Consider the following 6,770-nt stretch of genomic DNA (forward strand, 5'->3'; position numbering starts at 1 on the left):
GAAGTTTTTTTAGTCCCTGATGCTGATTCTTACACTTTCATATTTATACTGAAAATCATGTGGAGATATTGTTAATTATGTTGCGTATCACGCAGCATCCCTAGACATTCAGATTGGGTAGGCCTTGGGTTGCGTCGTGGAAATTGTGTTTTGTAAAAATTGTACACATGTGCTGCAGGTGACATTGAAGGGCAGGCTGTGAGAAATGTTGCCTTAGGTTGCTTGATGTGCCTATATTGTTGTTCACTTGTACAAACATCATTGTTTGTACATCACCATTACTCTAATCTACAAAGAAATCCACTGCTCTCCAGTTGTCCATATCCCCATACCTCTCCTCTGCCTCCCACCTGCCCCCTCACCCAATTGTGTATTGATTTTACAAAGCCATGCTTCCCCCCACCCCAAGACCTAAGGTGGTAGATACAATTAAAATTATTATAGTAGAAAAAGTCCTGTAATTCTCCTCTGGGGTAGGTGGCGCTTTGCTTCTGAAAAGGGCTGCACTTCCTTTTCTGTGGGTTAATGGATCTGGACTAGATAAGTATGTGTCTTGCATGTTCCTGTCTCTTTCTTTAAATATGTCTCTTCCATCCTACATCGATAGTGCCCTGTCTCCAAGGTTTCCCTCACCATGACACAGTTTAAGGCCTGTCCTAAGTCTCATTGATCTCCACACCTTTCCTCACTCCTTCTTACCACCAAAACACCTCTATCAGCAGCAGATAATCAGAAAGGCAAGTTAATCTGTCAAATGGTATAAATGAGAATTTGTAAGTATTGGTGAACCCAAGCATTAAACCTGGGGCTTCATCAGTAGTGAGCATGGCTTAAGCATCTACTGAGTTGTACGTTCTGTGCTAGCGCAAAGGAGCAAAGGGCAGGAGGATTTTCTGCTCAAGGGGCGTTAACGCAATGGTGGGAATTTCAGTATGAAGCCTTCTAAATCGGGGAGATGAATTTGAGGGTATGTAAGGTAGGTATACCTTGTGCCTTTACTGAGACTAAGTGTTCAGATGTTTTTGCTTCACCCTTTGGGCAGTAAGACCCTTGATGTCTTTTAGGCTTCACACAGGGCTCCTCTACTAGTGTAGACTGGCAAAAAATAATCAGTTGCACTAGTTCTTCCACCTCATAGAAATTAATTAAGTAGTTTCATACAAAGTGAAAGGATCATTTTTTTTAAATTAAAATTAACAAACATTGGGCATATTTGTCTCCATAAACTCTTTGTTATTTGGTACAACACTCAGTTTTGTGTATGATGGGCAATGGTAGGTATTATATAATGGCAAATAAAGCAGTGTTGTATATTTGTAATTTCATGGATTATTAATAGGGCATTCTTATTTTGTTACCCCCGCCTGAGACAATATATTTTTAAAATAGCTTCTTAATGCTACTGTTTTTCACTTTTTCAGTGGCTACTCTTAGGATGAGATATTTTATAAATTTACTTTAGGGTGGGCAAAATGGAAAAGGGAATAAACTTTTCCCAGTTTCTTCAAGAGGTCCAAAAGTGCATGATACAAAGAATGGAATTTGCTTTGATATAAACATAACTTGCTAACAATAGTTATCCCAAGATAGAAACAGTAGCTTTCTTGAGGGAGTGAAACTTAGATCAAACATGATCTGGCTGCCTTTGAGGTTCCTGTATCACAGGGACGCTTGACTAAGTACTCTGCAAAGACCCTTCCCTCTGGGGATCAGAATCCTAAAACTCAGAATGCCCTGGTGTGCGTAGGGAGGTTGCTGAACTGTCCCTTTTAAAAAACTGCCCACTAGAGGGAGTATAACATCATAAATATTTCCTTTCAGTTGTTGCCTTACTTCTGGTAAGCCAGCAAGAAAGCAAGATTCAAGTGCAAATACCTAGAATTTATTTCATACTTTTAAAAATGTTTTTCTCGTTAAAATCTTATGGAATATTTTGATAAGCGAAGAAAATTTTCTTCTAAAAAATTAGTGTAGCATATGGTATGTAACATTAATATTATTTGTATATGTAAAGAACTCAGAATTTTAAATGACTGGTGGAAATAGAATCCAGATCACTTATTCGTGGTTATCAGTGTAAAACATCTTGGTTCTACATGGAGTATGTTTCACCCAGTTTTTTTAGGTCTGTTGTTACTATTGTTTTATTTGCTGTGGATATAATTCCATAATTTCCCTGTATGTTATAGCTTTCCCAGACATTTAAGATAAACTATTCCACCGGACAACTGGTTTGATTACATAGTATCAAAATCAAATGTTTCATTCATAAATTTTTAAAAGAACCTGCCAGTCTGTCTTAGGAAGATTAAAAATGGGTATTTTTCAGAGATAAAAGCACATTCATTCTCTTTCTATTGTGGGTGGTTCTGCATTTAACTCTATTTTTTCCATTAAAATTTTCTTATTTTTTTCCCATAATTTTGACATTAAGTCTCCAAGTTCTGTTTTGGATTGGACTTTTTATATTTGAACATTTGGAGAAAAAAAGTTTTAAAATATTACAATTTATTTTGAAGCACTGACCATTAAAACATCAAAAGTTCAAAAGCAAAATATTTATGAAAAATTGAGGTATTAGCCTTTTATTGGTAAAATGTGTTTTAAGCTAGAATTTACATAATCTTCATCAAGCAGAAAGAAGCACATATATATTACTTCAAATATATTTTAACTTCTTAGCATCTTAACTATTTGAAGTACATTTCTAAGAGATCTTTTTTTTCCTTACCTTACTGTCAGCATCACTGGCCACAAAATAAACTTCCCTAACTTCTCTAGTTCACTGAAAATTGTTGCTTCCATTTAAATTGAGAATTTTCTTTTTTCTTTTCCATTGCAATTTAAACAAACCCCAAAACCTACAGCTTGGCAAGTGATGTGTCAATGTGGAAACAGTAAGTTACTTTGATTGTGCATTGCCTTCTAATAAGTGATTTGGGGTAGGGGTAACTTCTTGCTATGCTCATTGGTTTCTTTCTTCCATCTGCTTCTGCTTGCCTGAAGGATGCTGTCACCGGCTCAGCTCCTCCATTACTCCCTATGTGAATAAAACCAGTATCCAACCTTCCTCAAAAGCCAGGCTTATTTGTTATATTTTTGTTTTATCTATATTTAGAAAAATTTAGTATGAAATTAATACATACTTGTAAACAACCAAAAAATATGTAAATACTGATACTGAAGGACAGAAATTAAAAGGTAAATTTTTTTTCCTTTTCAGGTTTCGCTATCCCTGTGGTGCAGTTTGAGTCTTTCCAGATACTTTGTAGCACATGCAATCCTGTATGTATGTATGTGTGTATATATATATATATATATATGTATATATATATATACACACACACACACACACACACACACACACATTTTTATACATGGATATTTCTTTTGCCTTTTTTTAAACAAAAATGGAATCGTGTGAAAAAATACTCTTCTGTGGACTGCTTTTTTCACTAACAATGTATTTTTAAGATGTTCCTGTTTCAGTACTTACAGAATTACTTCATTTTATTTATAGTTGTATAAAATCCCATAGTTTATTTAGACTCTAGTTTCCTATTGATAGACATTTAAATTGTTTCCCCTATTGCATTATATCGAATAGTGCTGCAGTGCAGGAATTTGAATATCATCTTTGGGATCTTGTGCATTTCCTACGTTTTTGTGGTTAAAACGCAATAGATGCTGAAAGCGTGGCTGGCTAACTATTTACTTTTTATTCATGGCATATTTCCACAAGGCTTTTAAGATGTCTGTGTTTTATATTACTCTGTGTCTGTGAAAGATATTTACTTTTATCAACAAAACATGTTGGTTGCCAACAATCAGATTTCAAAAGAAAAAAATGCTAGTTTCTCTGACTGTATCTTTACTAGAAAGTGAAAGAGAGATCATTTGTCTCTAATTCAGGTGGAAAACTCTTAAGATTGGAGGGAAAAAAATGAATTAGCAGAATCACTGTGACTTTAGATCATGTTGATCAAATGTGAGATTAAGTATTGGATGTTAATATTTTTGTTGTTAATTAATGGCAAGAATTGAATGGTTAGGTAAAAATGACTTGGGCACACACTCTAGAGTACTCTGCAGTAATTAAAAGCAATAAACTAGATGTACACAAAATAACATGAAGATACTGTAAGAACAGTGGGTTGAATGATTAAAAGTAATAAACAGAATGAATCAAAATTTTTACAAATCAATAACCTTTATAGATGATTAGGTTATAAATCAATGCACTTTATATTAGAACATGCACAAAACATTATTACACAAGAATTCCTAGGAGTTCAAGGTTGTCAAATATGTTAGCATGGTTCTAGAAGGAAAAGTGAAATGGGATTGGGGAATAGAAGTAAAAGACAATCATCAGAAAACAAAACTCAAAGAAAGAATAAGTATTTGGACAGTGCTTTCATGATTTTTCAGACACTGAAGAGCCTTTTTGTAGAAATGAGTGGTTTATTTCCCATGAACATTTCCTAAATTGACTTGTTCTCTGAATGTTGTTTTTCTTTCAAGTTGACAGTTCCTAGAATGGGCAGAAAAGATGCAATACTAATATTCCTCAAATGTAGTGATGGGAATTAGTGGTATCTAGGTACCCCTCTGTGGCTGGGAATGATGGTGTATTTTGGAAATAACTATAATTAGGGGTCACTGTTCAAGGTGGTTAAATTGCTAGGAAGATGAGAGAGATATGATTGTATCAAAGCTTTCTTACAACATGACTCCTAAGTAAGGACACCAAAACAGCCCAGGTAACTAGCTGTTTGAACCCTCCATCCAGACTATCTGAGGAGATGTTCCAGGAGCTGGGCCTGAGAGTGGGTAGAACTGCCCAACGGGCCAGGTCCAGAGCCAAAGAAAAGTCAAGACTGCATCCGGAGTGAATTATAAAAACAAAAGGCTAAAACCTACATAGCCCTTGCTGTGTGCCAGGCCGGTTCTAAGCACTTTACACAAAATAACCAGTCAGTCATCACAACAAAGCTGCTGGGGAAGGTGAAATGATCAAGACCACCTGTTCAGTGTGGTAGGTGCCAGTGGGCTTGCAGAAGCGGTGAGGACATGAAATCCAAAGGTCTGTGGGGAAGGCCTGGCAAGATGGGCATAGAGGGATCAGGAAGAAGGGGCTGGAAAATCCCCAGGGGTGGAGGCCCGGAAGGTTGTATGTATTCTGTGCCCTGGCCTTGCTGGGTGGAAGCAGGAGCTCTGAGGGCTGCCCAGGCCATTCGTATCACACAGGGATTTCAATCCTCTTCATCCCTGGGGCCTCAGAGAAGAGTTCAGAAGAGTAAGGTTGGCAGTGTGGAGACAGCCAAGTCAGGATTCTTGACACGTGATCTTCTTTGTTTTGGTGAGGTTGGCAGCCCTCTCTTTATCTCCTTTCTGGATGATTAAGAACCCCAAACAGCGTGAGCCGGATGTTTGAATGTTTTTAAACCTTGTAATTTTGTAAATTGTCTGTTCCTGGCCCCCTTCCCCACACTTTTGCCCCAGCTGATATCATGATGCTTTCGCCTTCAATTTCTTAGTTTCTGTTGACTTTCGAATGAAGAAAGTGTGATCTGAGTTTGTTTTCTCAGCAAGGTGATGGCAAAAGGATATATTATGGTGTTGAGGAATTTTTATTTTCTCTCAGACATCTAGGATGAGTAGTATATTTTAGGCCCTACTCTCCAGGATATCTCTCTTCTGCTGAGATAATAAAATTGATCAGATGTTTTGAGGTTAAGTAAACTGTTGTAATAATCTGGCAGCTGCCTGCTGGTTGTGGTTTTCAAAAGCAATTACTCACTCTGGAGTCAACTTTGAACTCTACATTTTAATTGAAAAGGCTAATTGTAGGCTATTGCTCCTGATTTAGCATTTGATTTGGCAGATTAGGAAGTAAAAGGACATTGGGAAGGGAGGGGAGAGGAAGAGAAAGTAAGTAGAAGTGTTGCCGAGCTCCAATTCCTGTTTATATATGAGTGTTTTCATACACAGCACATTGTATGCTATCTGGAGAAACAGCAGTTGGACTTCTCTGAGCCACCTGTCTGAGGTTAGTCTGCAAAATCCTTATTTTGGGCTTCTTTGCTTCTCTCTCTCTCTCTCTCTCTTTCTCTCTCCCTCTCCCCCTCTCCCTCCCTCCCTCCCTCCCTCCCTCTCCCTTTTTCTCTCCCTCTTCCTCCCTCTCTCTTCCTTCCTCCCCCCCACCCCAGTTAATTTCTTAATTTTATTTCAAATGTGAAATTTCAGGAATAATTTTCAAGAATATTATCAGACCACGCTTATATATCTGATTAGGAGCTTATTTCTCAAATTCTTGGTTATGCTAATAGGTGGAGACTGCTATTTGTTTTCACTAAAACCTAGCTAACAATTTTACTTAAAATCAGCAAGAGATAGAGATTATTGGTGTGTGTCCACAAGAACCAATTATTGATGTGTGTCCACAAGAACCAATTACTTCCCTGTGGGAATCGTCATAAATTGGATTACAAGAAAGATACCAAACATCCAAAAAGAAATATAGCTGCACCCAAATTTACATCCAGGACAATTAGTAGCATTATTATTTTAATAATGAAAGTTATTGCTTTTAGAAAGTTATTGCTTTAGAAAGTTGCTTTTAGAATTGAGCTGAGAAGTGTGAGAACTTGTATTTCTGCAGTCTTGTCCCCACCTAAAAGCAAATGTAGTACTTTTACATTTACTGGGCACAGATGATACTATGCATTTTATAGAAATACATCCTCTAAACTAAAAAAAAATATATA

The 6,770-nt window shown here is 36.9% G+C and overlaps 1 long non-coding RNA gene across 1 annotated transcript in view; it reads left to right on the plus strand.

Annotated features, from left to right (window-relative positions):
• The window catches only part of LOC307191686, a 28,570-nt gene extending 22,393 nt beyond the window's left edge, over window positions 1-6,177 (plus strand). Inside the window, exon 5 of the long non-coding RNA XR_013829819.1 lies at window positions 5,995-6,177. This is a non-coding gene — a long non-coding RNA (uncharacterized lncRNA). The remainder of the gene's footprint in view (window positions 1-5,994) is intronic.
• Window positions 6,178-6,770: the final 593 nt, after the last annotated feature.

This window comes from Stenella coeruleoalba (assembly GCF_951394435.1).
Source record: "Stenella coeruleoalba genome assembly, chromosome: 9".
NCBI lineage: Eukaryota > Metazoa > Chordata > Mammalia > Artiodactyla > Delphinidae > Stenella > Stenella coeruleoalba.